Source organism: Dysidea avara, chromosome 11 (genome assembly GCF_963678975.1).
Source record: "Dysidea avara chromosome 11, odDysAvar1.4, whole genome shotgun sequence".
NCBI lineage: Eukaryota > Metazoa > Porifera > Demospongiae > Dictyoceratida > Dysideidae > Dysidea > Dysidea avara.
Window position 1 is genome coordinate 17,716,749 of NC_089282.1, and position 27,892 is coordinate 17,744,640.

General features: G+C 38.3%; 1 long non-coding RNA gene across 2 annotated transcripts; it reads right to left on the reverse strand.

Moving 5' to 3' along the window:
- LOC136239013 (uncharacterized) lies at positions 1 to 27,557 on the reverse strand. 2 transcript variants are annotated; one of them, XR_010693313.1, is made up of 4 exons: positions 27,447 to 27,557; positions 26,899 to 27,058; positions 797 to 868; positions 1 to 279 (listed from the first exon to the last, which is right to left on the reverse strand). It is a non-coding gene; the product is annotated as an uncharacterized lncRNA (long non-coding RNA). The 2 variants fall into 2 exon arrangements; XR_010693314.1 differs by having other exon boundaries at positions 26,888 to 27,058.
- Positions 27,558 to 27,892: the final 335 nt, after the last annotated feature.

Genomic DNA, 27,892 nt, shown 5'->3' on the forward strand with positions numbered 1-27,892 from the left:
TTTATAACACCCCCACACAAAAATTACACATGTAATTACAACATACAGAGGAGACACATGAATACCAAACACTTTTCACAACAATAATGTAAGAATTGTACAATAATGACTGTAATATAACTGCTATGAAAATGTTTCCAGTGGCCCGCCATGGTAGCAAGTCTCACATGACGGCATGTATATTCATCCAAGCACAATGGGAGTAACAAATAGGTACGATGACAAGTTAATATGACTCCATTTGTAGAATCCAGATGAGTGGGTGTCACTCCAGTATGTCTAAACAGTTAACAAACATTCCTGTTATAAATACGTGTTAGAGTTGCAATATTATAGTATAGTATTTAAATGCAACAATACATAGTCTCCATTGCATCACTATCAAACGACACTAAGTGGAGGATATTGTTGCATCTCTAGTATGTACACTCTATCAGTACAACCTGTCTTAATGGCCACCAGTATAGAAAGACAACCTCTCTTGAAAAGCCAATTCCAATTGAGAATTTATACACTATTACCTGCTTATTGAGTGAAGGTGGCAATAAACAAATTCCACCGTAATTTATACACATGATCTGATCCTGTATATTCTGTTAGTGGATGATCATGAGATCCACTTGGCCAGGACAAAATGTGACTCAAATGTCCTAGATGATCCATACTCAACCCACTTATGACCCAGTGGCACAATGGAACTGAGTATAGAGAATACAACTATATTTATTTCTAAGATGTGTGGATGTGTGGACACATTACAACACATTACATGTACATACAAAGACATGCTACGTACTGTTTTAGCATTTCAAGTCACCACATTATGTACGGACCAGTCAACAATGCTTCATAGTGCCCATCAGTAAACCTGAAGAAAAGTTACGAAAAATAAAAATTCACCTAAGTACAATGAAACCTCATTAATATGGCCAGCTGTGGAACCACAAAATTTGGCCTGAATAACAAGGTGGCCTTATTAATGAGGTCATAAAGTACTGCTTAGCTATATTTGGGATCTACTAGAGGTGGCCAATATAATGAGGTGGTCTTATTAAAGAGGTGGCCACTAAGTGAGGTTTCACTGTACATACAGTTCACAATCACAATGGCACATTCAGAGATTGTATTTAGATGGATGATACAGTAACACATTGTGACTTCAATACTCGTGATGTGTCAATGCTAGGCAGCAACCATATACATGGCACTGCCGATGCACAACATCACACTTACTCGCACACGTAATTTTGCTCAAGATTTTACAAATTGATAATTAAGAGGTGTGGAAACTAGCTGTTCGCTCGAAAGACTGTGTGGCAGCTGTTTTCCTTCTGTACAAGTGGCCACCAAGACAGGTCCACTGTGGATGAAAGCCAGGCATTAGATATTTGGTATTTCATGTGTTGAAGGCATTCCAGGGCTTCCAGTAGTCTCAAATCTCACCACAGTTTACCTCAGGCAGTGTTGTGGTCACCACTAAACCACCGGAATGCTGTGTTATGTTCATCTTATACTTGGCTACTATATTGTAGAACTGAAATGGATACTCTGAAAAATATATCCTATGGATAATGACTTCATCACTTTCTTCATCAGGAGCTTATAAGGACCAATAGTGAAACTTTTACACTTTGGGCTGACAGCCAACTGCCTAAGTCTGAAGCAGTGCCTTTGGTGCTCTAACAGATTGGCTGCCAGCACTCACTGTCTCATACGCTGTCACACACTAAATCCATCTCTATAGCCAGTTAGAACAGCATGCTTCTTACCTTTTTTAAGGCTGCAAAATGCAGCTACCTCTTTAAAAAGCTAGGTCAGAAAATTTTTGTCCCTATGGCCTGAATAATGACCAGTTTTCACTGTACTATTAGTGATTAGTGATCATGGAGAACTATTTATTAAGATACTAAGATATACAAACGCTACAACCTCTAAATATAGCAGTAAATTTTTTACCCTGGTCCAATGTCTCGTATTAATAATCGTGAGAGACTCTACTGTGACACATACATGTTTATCATGATATGTGCTAATCGCCTTTTTCAATTAAGTTTTATAACACAAATACATGTATAGTTAAACTCACCAATTGTGACTAAATCCCTTCAACACGAAAAGACAAGTAATGAGACAACCTTGGAGACAACAGCCTCAAGCCTATTCTGGTGCGCTAATTTAGTAGCTAGTAATATAAAATTTAAAGGCGTTTATTTACAACAGGACATAATTACGTGCCCTTCTATTGTCAGTCTCTATACATACTTGCCTTTTCTTTACTATTCTCATTTCATTTCACAAGATCTCTTGGCAGGGGCATAACTTCTTCACTTGAATTAGTCAATGCTTGAAGTAGATCGAGATACTCTAATAGAACAGTCACATTTCTACAAGTGCCATATTTTATATTGTAAAGTCTGTAAGTAGCTAGTAATCAAGACACACGGTAGTGTGTCGTGCGGCCCAAGAAGCCGGTGCACCCGTGAGTATATTGACAGGAAGAACGAAAACGTCATTTTCATACATTTGTATCTCAGTGATCACTTATCTGATTGGAACCAAATTTGCTACACAGTTGCCCGCCAGCCAAGGGAGTCTACATTCCAAATTTGAAGGAAATCGCTCGAGCCATTTCCGAGATACGAGCTGCCAAAGTTTCGTTTTTTTTTCTTCGTTTTTTTTTTCTTCTTCGTCTTTTCGCACACTTGCAAAAATTGCTATAACAAGCAAACGCGTACTCCGATTGCCTTGAAATTTGGCACACAGAAAGGGAGTCCAAAGGCGAATCCTAGCATCAAATTTGGTACAAATCCGATGAATGGGTCAGGAGTTATGACCGATTATTCGCGTAAAACAAGATCGATTTGTTGTCACGCCTACAGGGTAAACCGCTTCATGGAATGAGTTGAAAATTGCTATGTAGATGGAGTAACCATCGTAGGAGTGCCTTTTGGTGGTTTGAAAGGAATCGAGATAAAGACCACGGAGATATGACACAAAACCCAACCTGTGTCACAATTACGCGATCGATTTTTATGAATAAAAAAGTATTAGTTTTCACGCCTACTAGGCAAACCGCTTAGAGCAATGAGCTGAAAATCGGTGTATAGCTGGAATAATCTTCATAGAAAGTCCTTGCAGTAGTACAGAAGAATCGGATTACAAACCACTGAGTTATGATTCGAAAGCCAACTCCGTGTAGCAAATGCGAGATCGAGATACTCTAATAGAACAGTCACCCTAATAGAGCATTCGGCTAATTTATTTATTCCATTATAGAATTTTATTATATCACAAGTTATTCTGTAGGGAGTTCAGCTGCAAACAGTTAATCTTATAGACAGCTCAGCAAGAAGACAGTCACCATGTGGAGAGTTAAGCAAATATATCACTATACAGATTCAGAACATTACAAGTCACACTGAAGAAAGTTCAGCTATAAACAAGTCATGCACTGTGTAGAGAATTCAGCTACAATTAAGTCACTCTCTAGAGAATTCAGTTACACAGAATTCAGCTACACACAAGTCACTGTGGAGAGAGTTCAGCTACAAACAAATTACCCTTTAGAGTGATCAGCTACAAACAAAACACTTTGCAGGGTGTTCAGCTGCAACAAATCAACCTTTAGAGCGATCAGCAATGAACAAATCAACACAAATCTACCTGTAGAGAGATAAGCTAGAAACAAATCACCCTGTAGAGAGTTCAGCTACAAAAAATCACCCTGTAGAGACATCAGCTAGAAACTAGACACAATGTAAGGAGTTCAGCTACAAGCAATCACCCTGTAGAGAGTTCAGCTATAACAAATCAACCTGCAGAGAGATCAGCTACAAACAAATCACCTTATAGAGAGTTCAGCTACAAACAGATTACCTGTAGAGAGATCGGCTACAAACAAATCAACCTGCAGAGAGATCAGCTATACACAAGTCAACTTGTAGAGAGATCAGCTACAAACAAATCACCCTGTAGGGAGATCAGCTAGAAACTACATACAATGTAAGGAGTTCAGCTACAAACAAATCACCCTGTAGAGAGTTTAGCTACAAGCAAAACACCCTGTAGAGAGTTCAGCAACAAAGAAACCACCATGTAGAGAGTTCAGCTGCAAACAAATCACCTTATAGAGAGTTCAGCTACAAACAAATCACCCTGTAGAGAGATCAGCTAGAAACTAGACACAATGTAAGGAGTTCAGCTACAAGCAAATCACCCTTTAGTGAGTTCAGCTACAAACAAATCAACCTGCAGTGAGATCACCTACAAAAAGCACCTTGTACAGAGTTCAGCTACAAACAAATTACCCTGTAGAGAGATCAGCTACAAACAAATCACCCTGTAGAGAGATCAGCTAGAAACTACACACAATGTAAGGAGTTCAGCTACAAGTAAATCACCCTGTAGAGAGTTCAGCTAAAACAAATCAACCTGCAGAGAGATCAGCTACAAATAAATCACTTTATAGACAGTTCAGCTACAAACAATTACCTTGTAGAGAGATCGGCTGCAAATTAATCAATCTGCAGAGAGATCAGCTACACACAAATCAACTTGTAGAGAGATCAGCTACAAACAAATCACCCTGTAGAGAGATCAGCTAGAAACTAGATACAATGCAAGGAGTTCAGCTACAAGCAAAATCACCCTTTAGTGAGTTCAGCTACAAACAAATCAACCTGCAGTGAGATCACCCACAAAAATGCACTTGTACAGAGTTCGGTTACAAACAAATTACCCTGTAGAGAGATCAGGTAGAAGAATTCACCTTGTAGAGAGTTCAGCAACAAAGAAACCACCATGTAGAGAGTTCAGCTGCAAACAAATCACCCAGTAGAAAGATCAGCTAGAAGAATTCACCTTGTAGAGTGTTCAGTTACAAAGAAACCATCATGTAGAGAGTTCAGCTGCAAACAAATCACTCTGTAGAGAGTTCAGATACAAAGAAACCACCATGTAGAGAGTTTAGCCTCATACAAACCACCTTGTAGAGAATTCAACTACAACAAATCACCCTGTAGAGAAGAAGTTACCTTGTAGAGAGTTCAGCTACAAAGAAACCATCATGTAGGGAGTTCAGCTACAAAGAAACCACCATGTAGAGAGTTTAGCTTCAAACAAATCACCTGTAGAGAGTTCAGCTAGAAACAAATCACCCCATAGAGAGATCAGCTGGACGAAGTCACCTTGTAGAGAGTTCAGCTACAAAGAAACCATCATGTAGACAGTTCAGCTGCAAACAAATCACCCTGCAGAGAGTTCAGCTACAAAAAAATCACCCTGTAGAGAGTTCAGCTAGACGAAGTCACCTTATAGAGAGTTCAGCTACAAAGAAACCATCATGTAGAGAGTTCGGCTACAAAGACACCACCATGTAGAGAGTTTAGCTGCAAACAAATCACCTGTAGAGAGTTCAGCTAGAAACAAAATACCCTGTAGAGAGACCAGCTAGAAGAGGTTACCTTGTAGAGAGTTCAGCTACATTTCAAGTCACCCAGTAGAGAGATCAACTGCAAAAAAATATCCTGTGGGGCATAATGGGCATGTAATAAATATATGTATATAATTTGTATAATTACTAATAAAATCAAAAGTAATTGAAGTACTAAAATTCTTCTTTAAGTTCTTTTCTTCTTCCTGTAGTAAAGAAAAAAACACATGGGTTAAAGAAGCCCCAAAGCCAGCCATAGGCCGGCTTTGCAGTATACAAATACAAAAAGAAGTGATATCTAATCAAAAACAGCCAAGCTGTAAAAAAAGGTGCGGCCCCCAAAAAGGCCATGGTGAAAAAAGATGTGAAATCCAAGGTGGCGGCCAAGAAATGGCTGTGATGGTAGGTTAATGGTTACATTTTAATAACGACAATTCAGGTGAATTTTGTGCCGCTTGATCTTGGCACCAAATTCACCTGAATTGTTGTTATTAAAATGTAACCATTAACCTACCATCACAGCCATTTCTTGGCCGCCACCTTGGATTTCACATCTTTTTTCACCATGGCCTTTTTGGGGGCCGCACCTTTTTTTACAGCTTGGCTGTTTTTGATTAGATTTAAACTATACAATCCGATGCTAAGCAGAACTTGTAACTATGCTAAATATTGATTGCTGTGTTACAGCTGTTTTGTGACTGCTCTAATAGAGTATCTTGATCGTTTTAATGCAGTACAAGATGAAAGGCAAAGTGTTATTAAGGGTTTACTAGTTAAAATGGGTGTTAGTTGACTGCAGTTGCATGCCACTAACAGGGCCGTCCAGAGAAATTAGAGAGTCCAGGGAAAAGAGTTAAAGAGGGGTCCAGTGGCAAGGAAGGGTCTAGATCCTGACTGCTCTATTAGAGTATATCGATCTTTCTTTAAACAGGTATTCAAGGGGCCCCTTTCGGGCTGGGGCAGGGGGAAAAATACCCCAGTTACCCCCCCCCCCCATGTGGGCAGCCCTGGCCACTAAAATTACAGTTATATTTTAATATTCTGTCACTGTAATCTGGGGTTTCTGTCAAAACCATGGAAACTATAAGCAATGCACTGTTGATACAGTGCATTGCTTATTCTAACAAAAAGTATTGAAATCCCATCCAAAAACAGCTTATAGCTGTAAAAAAAGTGCTCGTCCAAGTAAAGCAGAGTTACCTGCGACAAAAAGTAATGATATCATAATGCGGCCATGTGCGAGGTGTGCAAGTTGTAAAATTAATATTAGCTAATCAGATAATACAATGTTATTGTTAAAGTGTTAATGAGAACTATGTGATGCTGCTATTTTTAAGTGTGTGAGCATCTTCATAAATGCCACACAAATTTAATTCTCAATAAAGCAATGTGTATAGATTCTCTGATAGCAATAAATAGTTTGAGTTTGGCCGTCTTTCCTGTATACGGCAATGCTATGAACAAAGGAAAGGTGGCCAAACTCAAACTATTTATTGCTATCAGAGAATCTATACACATTGCTTTATTGAGAATTAAATTTGTGTGGCATTTATGAAGATGCTCACACACTTAAAATAGCAGCATCACATAGTTCTCATTAACACTTTAACAATAACATTGTATTATCTGATTAGCTAATATTAATTTTACAACTTGCACACCTCGCACATGGCCGCATTATGATATCATTACTTTTTGTCGCAGGTAACTCTGCTTTACTTGGACGCGCACTTTTTTTACAGCTATAAGCTGTTTTTGGATGGGATAACTATTATTTAGACTACAACAAGTTTGATACTGAAATTTGATTGGCTGAAAACGTGGTCTCTAAATCTCGTAGAGCCACGGTCATGTCCAATAGAGACCACGCTCTGAGGCGATACGAAACATGATAATTACGCACCTGTAACATTGGCAACGCATGGGCATTTAAATGGCTAATAACAGCTGTACTGAATTAGAGGGAGGTGTAATGGGCTTGTTTGTACTAATCAACACTACATTACTTGCTTACAAGCAGCTGTCCAGGCACAACAACAGCAACAATGAGTTGTAGTCCACTCGCTGAGTCCAGTACTTCGATACATAGCACGCGCCTGTAACATTGGCAACGCATGGGCGTTTAAACGGGTAGCAACAGCCACGCTGAGGTCCCGCCATGTCGGGAGGTGTAGAGGGCTTGTTTCTAGTAATTAGCCATACATTTCCTTTTTACAAGCAGCTGTCAACTCAAGGTACAATAACGAGTTGTAGTCTAAATAAGTTAGACGTCAAGAACCACTGGGTTCTACGGGATTTAGAAAACCCTCAAGCCCTTAGTAGCGCCCTCGCTGCGCTCAGGCGCTACAGCCCAGGGCCTTCGAGTTTTCTAAATCCCGTAGAACCCTGGTTCTTGACGTCTAACTATTATTTAAGGATCATAGAAAAAAAAGTAGGGAAACAAGGTAGGTCGCCTACACCTGCAGATATATTTAGTGAACATTTAATCCCAGCTAATTCAGTCTATATCCCAAGACCAAGACTGAATTAGGGATTAATCCCAGCTAATTCAGTCTATATCCCAAGACCAAGACTGAATTAGGGATTAAATGTTCACTAGTATATCTGCAGATGTAGGCGACTTCCCTTGTTTCCCTACTTTTTTTCTATGATCCCTAATCGAACTTAAAATTCCTAATTTTTCCTTTAACTAGTTTATTTGCTTTTTTTGTAACATTATTATGACTGGTGAACTGATGCATGCCACATCAAAAGAAAGAATGGCACCAGAATAAATGTTTTCATCTGAATGACGCGTGCCCCAAGAATCAAATACTTCCCGAGGGGTCCGCCACGCTTTAAATCTAACTTATCCGAGATTCAAATCTCTTGGAATCCCCATGCAATCTACAAGAATCTTCTCAAATCTCTGAATCTCTGTGAAATCTGCACGATCCATTAAAATCCATGGAATCTTTAAAATCTTCCTAATCTTCGTGACAATCTTTTACAATCTTTAAAAATCTCGCTGAAATCTTTGAATCTGAGACTACCACAATCAAATCTTAATCTTCTTGTTAGTAAATTTCAGTAAACGTTTGGATATTTTACTCAAGCTTTTGCTTGTTAGCACGTATTCTTGCGGCTGTCTTGCACCTAGGCCTGTTCGTCCACGTGTACTGTGCGATTATTGGGTTCTTTCGGTCTACGTATATTGCCAGAGATATAGCCAGTTGTTCCCGAGGTTGTTTCTTCTTCGCAGCGCCTTTAGCTACTTTACGAACTCGTTGGGACAAGCTAGTTAGTGACCCTGACTCGGATCTTTATTAGGTGAGTCTACATGTAAGGAGTGCATTGCAGCGCCCTCGGGCATCGTGCGTACATATCAGGTAATGCATGACTTACAGTGTTGCAACTAATAATTTATGTTACACTTCAAAGTAGCTTTTTAAGCTTTTGAAGGTGCTTTTTAAAGTAGTTCTAACCCTTTGAAGTTACTTTTACAGTAGTTTTAAGGGTGCTCACTGATATTTGAAGCCGTTTAAGTGCCAGCCCAGAAACCACATGCGGCTATTGCATCATAATTGGCATTACTACGCATACTTGTAGTATCTGTGTTAAGCGAACATGTTTTGCGCCAGAGAACACGAGGAAGAATAGCATGTTTTTCGCTTCAGAATTGTCACTGAAGTGTTAGCAAATGATTGTCTGATGGATCAACAGTTACACTAACATGAATTAATCTAAAAGTAAGTGTTATTTAAGGCAATAAGTGTGAACGCACTTTTCGCTTGTAGGCGACATGCGTTTGTGCCTTGTTTTCTCGAGTGACAGGGTATGCTGGTAGTTAGTATTGTAATTGTAAGCTGCTTATGTAGGGAACAATGTTACCAGCTGGAATCACAAGGCGTTACAAGCTGCTGATGATGGCGTACCTAGCGCAACCTATCCAAGAGCGACTTGGAGACTCCAGGCGGAGCAAGAAGCTGTTCCTGTGTGTGAAGAAGAGAAAACAAGAGCTTTTTGTGTTTAGAACAGTGTTTATGACATGTTATTTTGAAAAGTTGGTGATTGCGGTCAATAGGAATTTGTGTGGTTATTGTATCAATAATGTTGGGCGCACGCAATCTTTGCACATGTTTACTAAAAATACAACTAGTTTTTGAGTGATAGCAGTGAAGGCTTCAAATTTTGTAGGGAGATTCGCTGATAAATTCTCCAGAGGTCTATGTTTAGATTTTGTCCGTAGCATTATGGCTTCATGAGTTACGGCACCGAGAACATGAGGTTTTGAATGGTGTAGCACACTTTTAGTACTAACTTAAGTTCTATGTACACTGTGTACTAATACTAAACATAGAGTTGTGAGTTATAAGCTGAAGTTTGTTCAACGTGGTTTCCAGTGCGCTACTGTGAAAAATGGAGGACTAGTTTCGATTTAAGCGCTTCATAAAGAACTACGCATAGTTATAAAATGGTATAGGCTAGAAGAATTCTGTTTGGTTTGTGTTGAAGAGAAAGAGAAGCACTTCCAACATAAGTAGCATATGGATTCATTTTATACATTATGTGAATATAAGCAACAATACAAAAATTGCATGTTGTATGGCTTCAAATAGCCGCGAGCACCCTTAAGCTGCTAAATTCACGTTCAAGTTAAATGCCTTTGATGTGGTTGAGGGTGCCTTTAATGTGGTCTCGCATTTGTCCAGGATCCTCTGTGGTGGTTGAATATATCATTATGGTTACTATATCAAAGCTTCACATTAGCTCTTAACTATAACACTAGTACTTACTATGTAAGGTTTTCAAAATGTATAAGAAACCTTATCACCATGAGACAGTTTTGATTGTGGGATTCGGTTGGTCTCAATTGAGAGCCACAGGAGGGCTCAATTGTAGGCCACAGGAGATCACTGAAGCCCACAATGTAAAGTGGATGTTGCTCATATAGGTTTCATATACATTTTACTACAGTATTCAATAGTAAGAAGCATTAAAGCTGTACAGTTTGTGGAATGCAGTAATGAGTTGTCAGCACACTTTGCAAAGTGCGACATCTAGATGTTGCACTGCTAAGTGTGCCACATCACATTTGTAGCATAAAGAATTCCTTTGATCTGAGGTGTGAAAGTGTTACATACTGAATTCACACCTGTGAAAAGAGTGAGCATGGTGCATGTACGGATTCATGTTGCTCCTGACATAATAGCCAAGATAAAACTCCAATAGCTAACAGCTACATCTCTTTAGTGAGCTCTTTAGCTAAATCAGGAGTAGCTAGCACGTCTCGTCAATATTCACATTCTTGAAAATCATCATGCAGTAATTATAATCAACACATCTCAATCTCTATATTCTAGATATAGTATAGACCTCGATATAGACTAGCCAACATTCATGCAGCAAATGAAAAGTTTAGCTACACATGTGGGACCCCTGCTTTTAGTGATACGAGTAGTGATATTTGCTATGTAGTTTAATTTGTTATCCCACTCATATGGGACCTCAGCTGTGAAGGCTACTGAAAGCCTTTGTCAGTATAGTGAGTCAGAGACATGCTGGCAAGAAGAATACAGAGAAGACTAATAATCCCTGCCATGGCACATGTCTTGATTGTATGTGGCTGTGGATCAAGTCACAACACGGCTGGCTGGAGTCTCTGAAATCTTAAGGTTTTGGTTACAAAGAATTTGCATGCTTTTGAATATTCCTGCACTGGTATCTTGTGCCAGCATCCCACAACATTAAGCTCAGGTATGAAAGCTTAGTCCAATTATAATTAGCTATGTAGCAACATGCACTATGTAATGTGTAAGCTTAACTCTACCATGCCAGCAAGTAATGTGTCCAAATGATATCATACTCTTAGCTGAACAGATTCGAGCAGATTAAATTACTATCTCATCTATTATTGTATAGTGAAAGATAACAGGAGATGGAGCAGCAACCTCAGGAACTATATCCACTACCAGTTTGGAAGTTGATATACTTGCGCTGAACGCATGAACGCATCTGATACCATCTGATACCTTGAAATGCATGAACGCATCTGATACCTTCACTTAGCTGAGTTTATGTACGTATGTATATACATACAATTTACAATACTCGCACAAACTTTAACAAGCATGCTAGCTAATAATTTATATCTCAATGGGTCAATGTCCATATCACTTTGCTAACTCAGGTAGACAGTCTCAAAGACAGTTGTACTATAAGTTATATTATATATAAGTATGGAATCTATGTGTAAAATCTAATTGTGTGGTATCTTTGATATCATATTATTCCACATTTGCTGAAGTCAACTACACCATTGATATGCTGAAGTTCCTGTACACAATTATCGAGACAATTATGCAGTCCAACTGTCAGCAGTTGCAAGAGATGTCTAAATAATGATATAGCTAAAATGTACACAACTTGCATGGACATGGCAAAACATGATGATTTTAGACATATTATTTGATGCATACAGTACTATAATACAGCTATACATGTGCGGCATGAAAATCTAGGGCAAAGTAGTAGTTAATAATAGTATAATTAAGCTTTGCCAACTCTAGTGTGAGATTTACTGAGCTTATGTGCACATGCAGGGCTATTTGATTTGATTGAATGCTTTAGCTACAGTGACCAGCACTGAAGTAGTTTGCTATGTCACTATCTTGGTTGCTCAGTACAAATGAAGCATGTACAACTCAAGATCTAGGAATTTTATCATCACTACTGAGATCACTACAAGGAGAGCTAGCTCTTAGTCATGATTACTTACTATGTGAGGTAACTGTATAGATGCATTGGGAACAGTTCCATTAAATCAATCAAGGTACAATCTAAACAGTTCAATATTCATGATCATATCAACTTCAGCTCAGCTAATACTAGATCCGGCACCAGCAACAAATTGATCATCCCTCATCATTTAAATAACGTATCTAGACATTCTTATTTCCATAGATTACCAACTCTCTGGAATGCCATGCCTATCCTTAACTTGGATCTAACGTTTCCTCTGCTAAAATCAAAACTAAAAACTTTTCTCTGGGATCATTTTATAACTAACTTTGAAGATAACAACAATTGCTCATTGCACTATCTCTGTCCTTGCTCAAGATGCCACCAGTCACGTCCACCCACCTCAAACCTGAACTACTTGTAGAATCTGTATGTATGTGTGTATATAAGTAAGTAAGTAAGTAGGTAAATAAGTAATGTAATGTAATGTACTTTCGCGGCTGTTGGTACATGTTACCAACAGACCTTTGGTGTGTTTACACCATAAAGCAAAAAAATAAATAAATAAAATTAGCTATAGGCTAACTTGCTACGTGTCAGCGGGCAAAGCCGCCAATTTAACTAGGCAAATTAGCCACATATACTAAGCTCTATTGCTGGTAGTATGCAGTATTGCAATAGCTAAAGAGTAGCCTCTTCAGTAGACTCATACCTCGACTCATACCAGGCACAGAATACGGCTCCACAGCACTGCAACATAGTATGTAAAAGTATTTCAAATCTTAACTGAAATCTTAAAATCTTTTCAAATCTCAGTCAAAATCTTGAATCTTTCTTAAGATTTCTCAAATCTCAAATCTAAGTACTGTGTTACGGACCCCTCGATACTTCCTTCGAAATCGCAGTGGCCATTATGCTTCGCTTCTAGCTATGTTCAGTTCATTACAAAATGCAACAATCCAAAATATGACGATTCACGAACCTCAACTATCAATTACTGCGTCGAAAATGCAGCTTCACTTTCAGCTATTTTCAGCCCATTACACAGCGTTACAAATGAAGAACAGTGTTACAATTGTCTTTGCAATCAATCTAGTTACCACAGAAAAAAACGGATGATTCCCGTTTAGTAGGGAAGCCATGCATTGCGCTACCGCGAATCGACACCTTGAGCTGTCAGCAAAAAGAAATGGGACACAAAGGAGGACAAAGGTAAGTCCATGATGCGTGCATTATACGTACTGCGGTATGCCAAAAGGCACGTCTTGGGACAAAGCGACTTCGAACAGCGAAAAAATCAAGCCCATAGCCTTAGCCGTTATCGAGTTACACTTGCCTGAAGACAGGCCGGTAGGCAGGCAGGCAGGCAGGCAGGCAGTTAGTCAGTAGAAAATTCCATTGAATAATTTTTTTTTTAAATTTCATAACAATTTATTGGAAGCCTTTAGGATCGTACTGAAGGCACTTTTAGGCTTAGTTATACCTAACCAATACTGCCAAGGTGCCAGGATGGAGTTGTGAAGCTGGTTTTGGGATAAATATTCTGGCTAGGAAAACCCAAATCTTCATGATACCTAATATACAGTACTACCGTACTGTATGATTACATCACCAATAAACTGGTAATTGAGTTGCATTTCACAATGACCAAAGACCATTCTGTCCATAATCTGGAATTCTCTACATGGTGAACTACAAGTTATCTCCCATACATTTTGTATGGAAAGAACTGGAGCTGAAGCATACACGTTTCTCCTGTGATCACAAAAACACTCACCAAAAGAGTGCCACATTAATTAACCAGGTCAACACTACAAAAGCCGTGAATCTAGTCCACCGCCTAAGGGTCATTCCTTGTCAAATCAACAAGGAATTTAGGGTGACCTGTTGGATTGTGACGAAACTTGGTATGTTTGTAGTACCTGTGGTGCTTACCACTCATGCAATTTTTTAGCTCCATACACTCCATAGTTTCTGATTTATGACCACAAATATTTTGAACATTTCATGAAAAATTGCTCCATCTCTAGTTACGAAATCAACTGTAACTTCGCACTGTGTTCAATATCTTTAAACACAATTTTCACTGATGGAAGACTGTTGATTGACCTTTCCAGTGATTCCTAAATTATGGGATATCTACTTAATTATGGTTCAGAAGTACATGTATTGAAAACTTTAATCTTTATATTTCAAAAAATGCTGCTTGAAATTCTTCGAATTTTTTAATAAATAATGATTGGGCCATCGTCTATGTTTGATAAAATTTTGTGGTAGGTCCACAATGGGCTTGATTATGTAGTGGTATGCAGTGGAATTTGGTAGCCTATTACAGTGGAATCTCCCTTATCCAGACCTCTATTATCAGGGCACCTCCATTGTCCAGACAGCCCAAATTGGTCGTGTGGCTTGTAGTTCATTGACCATAATGAAGTTTGGTTTAGATGAAAGCACAAGGAGGGATAAAGGCTGCTGTTTACCTGTTTGATGGCTTGTTTATTCTACTACTAATAACTACCACTTGGTTGCTAGGTGATAATGCATTTTTACAGCCCAGGGGAGTGATCAGGACTGCTCTGTAGTGACTTCCCCCTCTGCCCACTAAACTGCATAGCACTAACTGATAGCAATAACAACATTACTTGTATTTAAGTTGGTCACTTTAGCATAATAGCATGTTATTCTTAGTTACGGACATTTCTGAGATACGGACAATAGTAGGTACCAGACCGCCCGGATAAGAGAGGTTCCACAGTATTGCTATATGGGAGTGTACACTTCCAATAACCACTCACAACAGGGCCATGCCAAGTTTGTCTTATAGACTATAGAGTATAAGTTTCTAGGTACAGTGCAACCTATATTAGTGACCACCTGTATTGAAAAACCACCTATGTGCTGCAGTTAATTTATACTTCTCTAATTGGATATTAATGTATAGTATCAACCTTTTCTAGCAAATAAAAAAAGGTCCATATTAGACAGGTATACTTTAAATAACATCGATAAACACACGAATGTTGTACTATCTAATCAGAAATACTTTTATTAAGTCAAATCCCACCGTATATTGCACTTACATACATAGCCCCACTCCACGCTATTCAATTTACATACACGGCTGCTTAGGTACAACAGACTTCCCCAAAAAGGATCACATTGATAGCCAGGGTATGCGTTCATGATCTCACTTTACCATTGTATGGCCATTTGGACCTGCAGTTTCTACTTTATTAATGTGATAGCGAGGATAACAAAATACTCTCCATTGGAGTGGTTTTCATAGTGAATCCAAGTTGTGTATACTAATCACATGAGTATTAATTGATCCCCACAATCGATTTCAGCCTTAGCGTCTGTATAATTGCTGCCCAGATGTAGCCCAGTCTACATTCAGATGTAGCCTGGCTAGCTGGGCTACATATGAAATGCAACCCAGGGAACTCCTTTGATCTGAAGTGTGAAAGTGTTACATCTAGTTTTTATAGTATATTTTGTTATATTACTTAGTTACCACAAAAAGTTATTATGTAACACATTACACATTACTAGGGCTGGGGGATAGTATGTGCATATCGGAATATCGGGATAGTATCACTATCGGTATCGCCGATATCGCTTGAAAATTTACTATCGGACAGTAATTAACAAGTAAAATATGGAGAAATATCTGCAAAATACTTTAAAATAATAACAAGAATCAGCCTAAAAGGCTGTTTAATATCTTATGCAAAATACATGCATGGGTACATCCCTCCTTACAACTCTCTTTGAAGGCAACTAATACTAAATAGGTGAATTATCACTATCGTTTTACTATCGTCTATCGTGAACAGTGTCTTGATATTGTTCGGACAGTGAAAATTTCACTATCGCTCAGCCCTACACATTACCCCAAATATTGACTACAAACTAGAACTAGAATTACATAAATTGCTATACATTTAGTTCTAGTTCCAGTACTTTATAACAACTAACTGTATATACAGTACTGAATTGATCACTAACACATAGCACCAGGGGGGTGAGATATGATGTCACAATGCGTAGTTTTGTGTAATTTAATTGAATTCCAAGGATAATTACATGATAAAATATTAATGTACCAGTTAGCTCACAAAAAGTTATTATGTAACACATTACATGTTACCCACAACATTGACTACAAACTAGAACTAGAATTACGTAAATTGCTGTACATTTAGTTCTAGTTCCAGTACCTTAGAACAACTAACTGTACATACAGTACTGAATTGATCACTAACACATAGCACCAGTACCAGGGGGGGGGGGGGGGGGGGGGGGGATAGGATATGATGTCACAACGTGTAGTTTTTGTGTAATTTAATTGATAAAATACTGATGTACCAGTTAGCTTGCATCATTGTAGACGCTGAAGTTGATTGCATGCAACAACTTTAAACAGGCTGTTGGACCAGGTGTCCTACAGACCTTCAGCACTTGTGCTGTAAAGCATTAATAAATAAATAAATAAATAAAATATACTACTAGCAACTAAGAATACAGCGAACAATAATACAGGTGCCTGAAAATAAGATCAGCACTAAAACACTAGTGAATTACCATTTTTGAAAATGAATACAGCGCTAAAACTTCACGGTTTACTAGAGCTAAACCCTATGGCAAAATGTACAGTATGCACATGTCACGCAATTATTGTGACGTCATGTCCTACTCCCACCTCCCTCCTTCCCCCCCACCTGAGCCCACGCCAAAAACATCAAAATAAGTTTATTCCAAATGGTTTGCATTGGTGTTTGTATTGTAAACATATTTGCATGCCTGAATGTATGGGATACTGTTAAAGCCTCATAATTCACTTGCTCTTACCTGCATCAAAGTGCTTTTAAAAAAGAAGTTTTGGTGTTTACAGAACATTATATAGTGCTGTAACAAAGAACAGTAGAAAAAGTACCTCAGTAATCACCATGAAAAATATGGATGATTCACAAGCCCAAACTATTCAAGATTGAATGGTGACTATTACGCTTCGCTTTCACCTATTTCAGATGAAGAAGCGGCTCTGCAATCAATCCAGTTGCTATAGAAAATACAGGCGAGATGCCAACACAGCCACAGGGAAGCTGCATCACGCTATTGCAAATCGACACCTTGCGTTGTCAACAAAAAGAACTGGAACACAAAGAAGGACAAAGGCAAGTCCATGATGCATGCATTGCACATACAGTGGTTGGTGAAAAGGCATATCGTGGGACAAAGCGATGTCGAACCGAACAGTGAAGAAATAAAGCCTGTAGCTATATGCTTGGCTGAAGGCATCAGTTAGTTAGTTAGAATAAAGTAGAAATTATTTAAAATTCCATAGACTCTTTTTGGAAGTGTTTGGGGTTGGTCTGAAGACATTTTTGGGCTTGGCTGTGCCTAACCAGTACTGCCAAGTTGTTATGAAGGGAAATTGAGGCTGGTTTTAGGGTGATGCGTATTTTTGGCTGGAAAAGCCCAGTTCTTCATGATCCCTAATCATACAATATGATAGTAACTGTATATAGTCGGTATGTGCTCACCTGAGCCCCCGCCAAATATAGTAGTATCAAAGAGGTGAATATGTGTTCATTCCCAATGGTTTTGTACAGGAACAAGCATGTTTTCATGTTATAAACATGTTTGCATGCCTGAATCATCCATACTAAATGTATGGGATATTTTTAAACCCTTATAACTCACTTGTTCTTGTCCGCACCAAACACCAAAGCGCTTTTTTGATTAACGGTCTGGCGTTTGGGCAGCTGGCCCATGTAACAAGAGTTGTTAACAATAAACGAGGGCTCAGGTGAATGCGAACAGACTGTAGTAGGGACCAAAACGTCGTCCACGAAATAACATCACCAGCCTCAATTTTCCCTGATGACGATGAGGCAGTATTGGTTAGGTAAAACTTAGCCCAAACAAGCTTTCAGATTGATCCGAAACGCTTTCAAGAAGTTGCTACAGAATCTTAAAAATACTTTATTTAATGGAATTTTCTACTGACTGGCCTGACTGATGTCTCCAGACAAGCATAACTTGATAATGGCTAAGGCTACGGACTTGATTTTTTCACTGTTCGATGTTGCTTCGGCCTGAGAGGTGCCTTTTGGCATACCGCAGTATGTACAATGCATTCTTCATGGACTTACCAGTGTCCTCCTTTGTGTCCCATTCATTTTTGCTAACAGCAAAAAGTGTAGATTTGGCGATAGCACGTGATGGCCTCTCTTTGTAGCGGAAATCGTCCGTATTTGTCATGGTGGCTATTTTGATAGCAGAGGTGATTTTCAAACAGTTCTTGATTTGTACTGCTGTGTAACGGGTGAAAATAGCCAACAATGAAGCGTAATGGATACTTCACTTTTCAGACGATAATTGATATAACTGGGGTGTGCAGCACCATTTCTTTCTTTCGGTATGCGTGGATTGCAGAGGTGCTTTTCGAACAGTTCTTGATTCGAAATGCTGCGTAACAGGTTGAACATAGCTGACAACAAAGCATAATGGATACTTCACTTTTTAGATGATAATTGGAGCACGCGGTGCCATATCAGATGCGGTATGCGTGGGTTCACCAGTCACAATAATTTATTTACAAACAAGTACACAGAAAAAATTTGGAATTTTCAACTAGAGTAGGGACTATAACACATCAATAAAAAAGTACTGAAACAAGCTGGAGCAGTGGACAGTGTTAAATCACAATAAAACAACAAGGGGGTGGCACTCCAATATATTCTGTACTCCAATCTTTGTCCTCGGTCAAAACGAAAGTCAAAAATCAAGTAAGAAATTTGCAGTAGATCAAAAGACGAGCTTCGTTTGTAAACTGTATACCACAATTGATACTTTTAGAGTTGCAACATAAACGTAATTTTACAAAAATATGCAAGAATTTGGTCAAGCGCAGATTTTAGCATAAGTCAAGGGTCAAGGCTTATTTTCGACTTTGACCGAGGATGAAGATAGGACTACAGGATATATAGGAGTGCCACCCCCTTGAACAATAAAAAGTGTTATATCCCTACTGTGCTCAAGATAGCATAATGGAAATGCTAGTAGGGATACAACACTTCTTATTTACTGTGAGTTAATATCATCCACTACTCCAGCTTGTTTCAGTACTTTTTATCGATTTGTTATGGTCCCTACTCTAGTTAAAAATTCATTTTTTTGTGTACTTATACAATACTACCGTACTGTATGACAGCGTTGAAACCGGGTCACTACTGCTGACCCGGATGACCCACTGACCTGGATAGCAATCCGGGTCAGACCCAGATTTGACCCGGACTGATTAAAGCCAAGGCGTACAATAAGAGCTATGTTCTCGAGCGAGCAAGATACAATTTGAGCGTTCCATTCGTGTTGAGTAAACGAGTAGTTATGTGATAACTAAGCTGGTAAATTTAAAATCAGTCAGTGGGTTTTGGTTCCACGTAGCTACTGCGAGTTTACAGACAGCGATTGTGTGTGGCTTCGTGCATACCTAGTATTACTATTTCCCGATATATTGAAGTGGACGTGGCTCACAAAAGTACTTATCATGCTGCAAGACTTGACTATATACAACTCTTACAATAATTGATTAGTGGGTGTGGCTCCACATAAGCTTGCAGACAGCCAAAGGACACAGTTTTGTGCCACAGACTGCACTTACTAATAAATGGGCATGGATGAGCATGTTTGTAATGCAATAAGTGGGCGTGGCTCACGAAAGAGCAACACTATAGCATTTATAAATTTCCATGTCATCAAATGAACAATTTCATTTCTCACATGATCCAATCCGGGTCAGACCCAGACAATTTGTAAACTGGGTCGAACCCGGATGACCCGGAGTAAATGTGATCTGGTTGACCCGACCCAGTTTCAACGCTGCTGTATGAGTATACTTTTGTTCTTGAAGAAGTTAATTGAAATACAATACAGCATCAGATGTGAGCAATTACATTTGTTATTATTACCAAATTTGTTATTGTTACCAAATGGGCACTATAACAGATTGATAGCATGATAGTAACGTGATAATAGTGTAATAGAGGAGGAAATGTGCCGCATAAAAGCGATTATAATGCGTAGCACATTCATTCGCTGAACTTAATCAGTCTGGAGCGATAGCAAGTGTACCAGCAAGAAGATCAGCTTAACAGGATCCAATAAGGTAACAATTTACTGGCCTCACTGCTCTTATGTATACGTACCATAGAATGGAGGATGAAACTCAACATGTTATAAAACAACAACAACAACAACAACAACAGCAGTCAACAGGGGACAAAACAGTGTTGTGTAATGGTATAAAACTACCTGTTAAAGAAAGGATGGGAGCAGGCAAACAAGAGTTAGTAGTTGATACACACAAGATGGCACAGTTAGAAGAAAGTTCAGAACTTTGTATATGTAAGATTGCACCAGCTGACAAAGAAATGGAAGCAGCTATTCCAGAAATGGTGAATGCTCCACAACAACAACAACAACAATTAGACAAGTCAGAATTATGCACTGGTTGTGTTGATACGATAGTCGCTCCATTCGGAATATCACTGGTGAAATTACCAACACTGTTACCAGTATAAAAAACATTTAACTTTTAGCACTTAGCATAACAGCTATAGTTTTATTTTTATCCCAATTTAATAGTCTGAAGTAGTGTTGTACCGATTCCCACTTTTTAGGGAAAACCGATATCTGATATATTTTACTCTGTCTTACCGATAGTTAACCGATACCCGATTGTAGGCCTCTACACGTTACACTTGTGCATACTCCACTAAAGGTAGAGCTAGTAAAGCCAATGCTATGAGATTGTACACTTATCCCAACTCAAAGTTGCTAGTCAGACAAGTGGGATAGGGCCTGAGCCATCACTGTTCATCTTAGTGGTTACCACAAAACATAAACAAATTACCTCAGCTACTGAAGCTGATAATCTGCTGGCCACAACCAATTTCTGATTATGGTAAAAACAGTTAATTATCTAATTACCGATCCGATTATCCATACAACTCTAGTCTGAAGCACTGTTATAAGATTCTAGAGGGTTATGTAGTTAACAAAGGTTGTTTGCATTTAGGTATTAGCAGCTATGGAACACTAATATTGCAGTAATTAAACATTCCATGGTTTAGCGATGGCCATACATGAAGCCAAGCTCCATGTATTCACTTTTAACTGTAAACATATGTATGCAGAGTATCCACCTGCTTTATAATGAGCTGTTTGTTATTGGGGTACTTCCAACTTTACCTTGTAGTACAGCTATCATTGTAATTGCTTGTTAAGAAAACTTTTACTACTGACACAGGTAGGTATGGGTAGTGTAAATTATATAATGGAATTTTTCTCAACACCACACCGTTCTTCAAAAATGCAATACTGCACATCTCTAGATACGTTCATAATTTTGTGAAATCTGTAGACTACATGGAGAAGGGTGCTTGTTAAGCACTGCTAAAATATGTTATAAAAATCCTTGTTCAGTAATGTTTAAGTGGTACACAAGATGATGTTGTGTATTTGAAACACCCAAAACCCATAACTGGTCATTACTAAATAGATAATTTAATCTACAGTACTATTTAACTCTTAAAGGTGCATAAGCCTATATGTACACATGGCTGTAAACAAGCACTATAATATTTGAAGCGCACGTCCTATGGCTATGCAGTTTATTTCATGATGTAATAAGATACCTAGGGTTTTACCCTTGCACTAAAGCATGAGGCCAAAATTTGTTGTGTAAGCAAGTTTTCATTAAATAACACCCAAACCGTTACATACCTTTATAAAATTGATGATATCCACTTCTAATAAGAACTACTTGAACCGTCATTAAATTTTGAATCAGGCCATACAAGACTCACATAATTAAACCCAAAATCAACTTAAACACGTGGAGAGAGTGTTTCTTCATGGAAAACGCAAGTTGTTGTTCTTTATCACTTCATAACAAGCCTTTACTGTTACAATGTTTATTTAAACTAGCCCAGTTAATAGAATAGTGGCCCAGTGGATTTTCATGCACCTCTAAGGGTTAAGCTTTTAGTACCTAGCAATATACAGTGTACATACAGTACTAGTTGATTATAACTTTATTTTACAATTCATCAATTATCATACAGTACAATAGTACTGTATAGTAAGGGTTGGTAAGAAATCATATGGTTTTGTAGATTTTCGCACCTTAAAAAATGGCCTTGCAATAAGTCTTACCCAAAAAAACCACCTGGAATACATTAGTACTGTTGTAATGATGCTGTACCTAAGCGAAAAGTCAAATGTTTCGATGTACAGTGAGTTTTAAAAATTTCGAAGTCCACCTGGATTTCATCTGCCTGCCTGCTGTAAGACCCGATTGCGCTAGGTGTACTGCTCCAGAAATTTCAGACAGCTAAGGTCATGACAGTGGATTCACGAATCTGTTGTTCCGATTACGTTCTGTCCATTGCACCATGCTATTTGCTTTCATCATTCATTCGCTACTTGAAGGATAATAAATAGTTGCAGTACGCGCCACAACTCAAACACGTCATTTTAACAAATTGTGAGTATGTGTGTGTAAGTACTGTATACCCTAAATATTTTGAGGGGCAAATATTTCGAGGTTGAGCAAAATATATTTTTTTGTGGATTTGTAAACACTCCCAAAATGTAAATATTTCAAGGCTAAAATTTTCACTGATAACTCCCAAAACCACAAAATCAGCAAAAAATCCCCCCCTCAAAATATTTAGGTTATACGGTAGTACCCAAGGAGTTGTGTCTAGCATTTATTAATGTTGGCTTGTTTATTTAGTCTTAATTCTTAATTACCAGTTTAGCTTTTTTGTGAGGTAGCTGGCTAATAATGTCCTTGAGAAGCAGATCCACCTTGGGATCCAGACTTCTAAAAGCGAGGATTCCATTCTTAATGTCCAGTAATACTTTTTAAATTACTGTAAAATCATCAATAATTAGGCCATTAGAAATGCAGTTAAGCCTTTAACAGTTGCTGTAATAGCTTTAAAAGACAAGATGATAATTATTTTTAGAGGCACTTATTGAGTACAAAGGTAAAAGATCGTTGCTTCAAGTGATATTTATATGTGGAAAACAAAAAGAGTATAATGTAGCTAGCTAGCTAAGCTTAGCTAGACAAAAAAGTAAACAAACTAACTATTTAAAATTTTAAAAGGAAGTAGGGATTGGTATAATATACGTACTTGCTACAAAAAGTAAGGAAACAAGTTCAAAAATGTTAACAGCTGAAATGAGAAATGATTCAGCAGTAAAAAGTAAGGAAGCAAGATTAGACGACTACTTGCTAAAATGAGACACACTTTAATCCCTACTTTTGGCTAATTTGATGGTCTCATTTCAAGATGCTAGCTAGGCATTAGATTGCATTCAATTTTGCTGGAAATGACTATTAGGATTGGAGCTGCAATTACCATGAACTACCATTTTTGAAGTCTGGATCTTCCCCTGGGGAACCCTATGGGTGTGTGTTCCATTAACAACCACCACATATTACCACAATGTACACTACCGTATTTACTCAATTTGTGCCGCACTCTCGAATAGTACCACAGTGTGGTACTATTCGAGGGTGCAGCACTGTAATTTAATCAACTCTTCACGGTAATTTATTGATGTGCATAGCACATCGATAAAAAGTATTGAAACAAGTTGGAGTAGTGCATGATATTAAATCACTTTAAAACAATAAGAAGTGTTATATCCCTACTGTGCATTTCACATTGATAAAAAGTACTGAAACAAGTTGGAGTAGTCCATGATATTAAATCACTGTAAAACAATAAGAAGTGTTATATCCCTACTGTGAATTTCCGTTATGGTTTCTTGAGCATAGTAGGGATATAAAACTTCTTATTGTTTTACTGTGATTTAATATCATGGACTACTTCAACTTGTTTCAGTACTTTTTAATGATGTGAAATGCACAGTAGGGATATAACACTTCTTATTGTTTTACGATGATTTAATATCATGGACTACTCCAACTTGTTTCAGTACTTTTTATCGATGTGCTATGGTCCCTACTCTAGTTGTAAATTCCAAATTTTTTTCATGTACTCGTTTGCATTTTAGATTAAATACTTTCCTAATGTATTTAAATACTTAAAATTACTTCAAATACTTTTACCAAAATAGGATCGTAAAATTAAATGAATCTTAACATTTTTGAGCTTTTTTTCTTACTTTTTATAGTAATCCCTACTTCCCTTTAAAATTTAATCTTTTTTAAATAGCTAGTTACGTAATTTATTACAAGTACACAGAAAATTTAGGAATTTTTAACTAGAGTAGGGACTATAACAGATTGATAAAAAGTCCTGAAACAAGCTGGAGTAGTGCATGATATTAAATCTGAATTAGGGATTAAATGTTCACTAGTATATCTGAAGGGGTAGGCGACCTCCCTTGTTTCCCTACTTTTTTTCTATGATCCCTAATCGAACTTAAAATTCCTAATTTTCCTTTAACTTGTTTGTTTACTTTTTTTGTAACATTATTATGACTGGTGAATCCACGTATGCTGCATCAAAAAATGGCACCAGAATAATTGTTTTCGTCTAAACGGCGTGCGCCCCAAGATATCAAATATTTGCTTCAAAACTGCAGTGGCCACTATGCTTCACTTTCAGCTACGTTTAGTCCATTTACAAAGTGCTACAGACAAAAAACAATAGAAGAAGTGCTTCTGCAACAATCCAGTCACCACGAAACTACGATGATTCGTGCACCCCAACTATCAATTACTGTTTCAAAAATGCAGCCACCATTACGCTTCGCTTTCAGCTATTTTCAGCCTGTTACACCATAGATACAATAATGCTTACCGGGATTGGAAATGGAAGTGGGTGCACATGGGATCTGTGTTTCGCTTACTTTTGGTACATCTTACTACAAAGCAGAGCAGTTTTACTGGATATAGTAGACACTACTTATTGGTTATTGTCATGAGACATGCACTCGGCATACAAATTAGTTTAAATACTTACTAGTGAAAAAGATACAAACAAAAATTTCATTGAGTCCAACCCGCGCTTTCGACTGACACGGTTTAAAAACGAAATTTACAACCAGCAGAAACATTTTACCTCAGTATATTGCAGTCAAACAGTTCCATTAGTGTGCAATACAACCTTGTAGTGAAGTAGTTGAAGCGAAATTCGTACAGAAAGTGGGTTATCTGTACCAATGCAGTAAGGCGAAACATGGATAACATCAAAGGCTAAGGCGCAACATTGGGGATTTTGTACACAAATGATGACGTAGAATACTTCCATTTCCAATCCCGGTAAGCGTTATTCTATCTATGGTTACACAGCATTACAAATGAAGAACAGTGTTACAATCGTCTCTGCAATCAATCTAGAGTACCACGGAAAAAAGGGACGATTCCCATTTACAAACGTACTGTAGGAAAGCCATGCATCGCACTACCGCTAATCGACACCTTGAGCTGTCAGCAAAAAGAAATGGGACATAAAGGAGGACAAAAGTATGTCCATAATGTGTGTGCATTGTATGTACTGTGGTATGCCAAAAGGCACATCTCGGGACGAAGGGCAATGTCGAACAGTGAAAAAATCAAGCCCATAGCCTTAGCCGTTATCGAGTTACGCTTGCCTGAAGGCAGGCAGGCAGGCAGGCTGGCAGGCAGGCAGGTAGGCCGGCAGGCAGGCAGGCAGGCAGGCAGGCAGGCAGGCAGGCAGGCAGGCAGGCAGGCAGGCAGTCAGGCAGGCAGGCAGGCAGGCAGGCAGGCAGGCAGGCAGGCAGGCAGGCAGGCAGGCAGGCAGGCAGGCAGGCAGGCAGGCAGGCAGGCAGGCCGGCCGGCCGGCAGGCAGGCAAGCAGTTAGTAGAAAATTCCATTGAATAACTTTTTTTTTTAAATTTCATAACAATTTATTGGAAGCCTTTAGGATCATACTGAAGGCACTTCTGGGCTTAGTTATACCTGACCAATACTGCCAAGGTGCCAGGATGGAGTTGCGAAGCTGGCCATGGTTTTGGGATGAATTTTCTGGCTAGGAAAACCCAACTCTTCAAGATTCCTAATATACAATACTACCATACTGTATGATAATTCATCAATATTATAAACACTAAAAATTCAAACAAGTATTTTCCTGAATGTTTATATAGTTGTTTATCATGTCTTCAAAACTTTGTATGTGCACTAGTATATGATGTCCCTTTTCAGTGTGAAAACAATCCTGATGGGTTACAAGGCATGCTATGTACTGTATAGCGTGAATATTTGATGAAGCAATATTCTGACAAATTGGATGATCAATGCATTTGACGGACAAAATGTTGATAAAATGGTTTAATGTTGAATTGAAAAACAGTAAAATTTTCATACATTACAATGCAAAGCATTAAAAATTTCCCCGCTAAACTTTTGTGCTATATGGTAGCTAATCAGTGAAGCATGAAGAATGGAAAACTTGCACGTATTTCAAACTGGCACAAAGAAATCACTTGAAAGCAAAGTCCTGAAAGGTTAAAACCAAGTGCTTACACAATGGTCATTTCACTGGCTGCTTTTTACACAACTCTGCTTAGCTCACATGTGTGAAAACAGACATGTAAACGCACATAATATGTGCAGTACACACACACACACACACACACACACACACACACACACACACACACACACACACACACACACACACACACACATACACACACACACACACCAACTACACACACCAACTACACACCCTATCCTTCTCATCAATCATAATCTCCACTATGATGTTCTGGTACTTGATGTCCTTGATACTAGCCACCGTCTCAACCTCAGGTCGTATGAGAGTTGGTCCAAACACTACTCCCAGGTCACTAGCTTGCATCAGGTTGTAGTTAGAATGTAGAGCAACACTATAACAACAAGTACACATGTACAGTAAAACCTGTCTAAACATGTAGGTCACTAGGTAGCTTGTATAAACTAGTCATTTAACGTTCAGAATTCATGTACAAAGAGGCTTACCTAAGCATCCATTTACTTAATGAAGTCAGGAAATTTTGACCAAAAAGGAAACCAGTAACTTCTCTTAATGAACCCTTTGAATTAAGGACGTATAGAAAAAATCCATATATATTAAATAAGGACAAACATTTTGGCCCCAATCAGTTTAGCTCTACAGCAGTTTTATCATTTCAGAAATTAAAGAAGGCAACCATTTTATTGCAGCAAGAGTAGGCAAAAAACATTTGTTCCCAAAATGTCTCTTATACTACAATACCATCAAATTGGCAGCCTTACTTTGACAAATGGTTGATAAAGAAACACAACACTTTGTGATTTATCTGTGGTAACTTCTTAACAAGGTTTGTAATGGCTGTAACCCAGTCATCATAGTCTGTTACCTCTGCAACTCTGCAAGGATTGGAAAAAAACACTTGCTTACTTGCTGCCATACAGTACTTCACTAGTGATGTAATAGTCAATTCATTATTCAGTTTGTCACTACAAAATGAAAACACAGTAGCAAGGGCTAATAATAAAGGCCTTAACTAGTAAGCAGATCCCAAAAGAGCAACATGTCCCTTGTTTGTGCTACCACTTTGTTGAGTGAGATGAAATCACCTTGGGTTCTCTCTATTATGTTGAAATTTGTCATTTTTATTATTGTACAACAGACCCTAAAGGGTGTGATTGTCCATTTGATCAAACACTTGTTACCTCTTATGTGTACCCACAACTGTGTA